The following is a 2,653-nucleotide window of genomic DNA, read 5'->3' on the forward strand; positions in this document are numbered from 1 at the left end:
GGGGGGGGGTCCCAGGAATACAGGACTGGAAGGGACTTCGGACCAGCCCTCTGCTCTAGGCAGGAAAGAATACAATAACCCCAGCAAGGTGCGTCCGGTCTCCTTTTCAAGATCTCCCTTGTTCTCCCTCGGGTCTTGCTCCCGCCCCCTGCCTCTGCCCGAGTTGCTGCTCTGCTTTTTGCTCCTTGCCTGGTCTTCTGCTCTGCCTGTCCCCTCCCTCACCTGCGGGGCACCATGGGGAGTCCTAGGAATTGGCAATGCATAGGGAGTGAATGTGGGTAATGCACCCCCTAAGCATAGCACTGCACCCCCTGCAAAAAGGCAGTGCAGGCACCACTCGGCCCCCCACGGCGTCTGTGAGCAGTGCACAATTGCTGCTGGACACCGCCAGCGCTGCCAGCAACTTCTGTGGGTGATGGCCAATGGCTGGTTGGCACTTGCCACCCCCGCCGCCAGAGCTTGCTGTGGTCCCCCCAGCTGCCGGGGCACACGGCATTCATGGTGCTAGGGAAGTGGGCTGCAAGGAACCTCCATAGATCATCGAGTCCCATAACTCTCCCATCAAACCATAATCCAGCCATTCCCAAACTGTAGGTCACAACCCCAATTGGGGTGGCAACATCAGTGGATGGGGTTGCGAGGGTACAGGACTGGGGGGTTGGGAGTGAGGGGCCATGCAGAGGAAAAGTTTGGGAAGCACTGCCATAATCTGAACTCTGTACATATGACTGCCCTCAACGCTGACTTACCACAGACCTAACAAACACCCTCACTTGGCACAGGTAAAGCAGGGGAACCAGGGCAACCAACATCCTGCTTCTGTGAAATGTTTTCAACACATGCTCAAGAGATCCTGAGATGGATTTGGGGCTGAAAACATGCAGAGGTTGCCCCTGCTGCTTGCGGCACTCACACTGCATGTCAGCCACCCTGGCTTTAGCGAACGGCACTCCCTTCCCAACAGTCCTCTCCCCCTCAGTTACCATCAAAAAGCCTCCATCCACTCAAAGGCTGGTTGTAATCCACCTAATTTGCAGACTGCAAAAAAAATCCTAAATGCTTGGGTGAGCCCATCTATGTTATTACAGGGTGTCATGACAGCTTCGGGGCTGCTCGGACGACGTTCTGAAACATTCTCATGGAGCATAAGCAAAGGTCAGACCTGATCTGACCAGCCCGAGTCTTGTCTTTACTAGAAAGTCATGTTAGTAAATGTAGCTCTGGAAGGTCCTGTTCAACAGAGTTCCTTTGCAGTAAACAGGACAGTTCCTGTCTCTGTTTAACATCATGCAGTGGAGATGGGGAAGTCCTACTGCAGGGGCAGCCAAAGTCTGGCTAACGGGCTGGATCAGGCTTGTGGCAGACTTCATTTCCCAGCAGCCCCTGCCAGCATTGCTGCAGCCAGTTTCCATGGAGACCCCAGCAGTGGCAAGGCCATGAGAGTGTGGCGCCAGGACTTGCAATGGAGACTGGCCCCAGCAGTGTTGGCAGGCGTGCAGCTGGGCACAGAGCTGCTCTGGGGCTGAGATCTTACGGTGGTGGCAGCACAGTCTACAGCCAGGACAGACTGCAATCCTCCTCTTTCCCCACCTCCCCACCCCCCCAGGTTGTTTTTGTTGTTGTTTTTTTTTTGGGGGGGGGGGGAGTTAAGTGAAAACATTTGTCAGTGAGTCTTGATAAGATTACTCATCTTCATAGCTGCAGCTCTTCCCCAACTCCATGATCTTATCAGGGGGTAACTGAGCCAATTTCAACAATATTTATTGTTAAAAAACACAGATCATTCTGTATAGACCATAGAGTAGTTTTCCACTGAAGTATTTTAAATATCTTCAGCTAAGATAACAGGGTAGCTTTCTCCAATTTCCACTGCTGGTATCAAGGAAAAATAATTCCTCCGCCTTTGGTACAGACATTTCAGATTTAAATTGGTGTAAATAGGATGCATTGCATAGCTTCTTGCTCCCAAGATAGTACTCATACATCCAGGGAAGGGAAGCAAGATTCTCCTCTCTTCCTGTTGAGACACACTTCCCACTGAGCCTGAAAGTGGGGCTGAAATGCTCTGATGGGAGCAGAGCCCACTCTTTTGCCTGAGGGATGAATTGATCTTACAGATCAACTTCCAGAGAAGGTAATAAATGAGCATGCACCAGGAGTCATCTATTCAGTAGCCACTAATCCAGTTACTGGCATTTTTCCAGCATAGTTTTATCTAGTTATATCAGTCCATATATGTAACCTCTGTCGTGCACACACAAGTCTGGCTGGAGACTCTTTGATATACATCTTATACAAAAATATATATTTTTGTGTAATATATCATGTTATATACGATATATGATACGTCATATTGTATATGATAATATGATATGGGGAGGCAGCCGCAGGAAGAGACACCACCCAAGCAAGACAGGTGACAAATACAAGGAGTGCCCAGGTAAGAAACAGGGGTCCAGACAGTCTCCCAAATCAGGGGTGGCACACGCAGCTAAGCAGGCCCTTAAATGCCTATATACCAATGCTCCTAGTATGGGGAATAAGCAGGAGGAACTTGTCCTCAGAATAGCCAGTTCAGACCCAGACATAATAGGGTTAACAGAAACTTGGTGGGATTCATCCCACGACTGGGCAGTTAGCATTAGGGGCTATA

Source organism: Crocodylus porosus, unplaced genomic scaffold, assembly GCF_001723895.1.
Source record: "Crocodylus porosus isolate Cpor-Errol unplaced genomic scaffold, CroPor_comp1, whole genome shotgun sequence".
Classification (NCBI taxonomy): Eukaryota; Metazoa; Chordata; order Crocodylia; family Crocodylidae; genus Crocodylus; species Crocodylus porosus.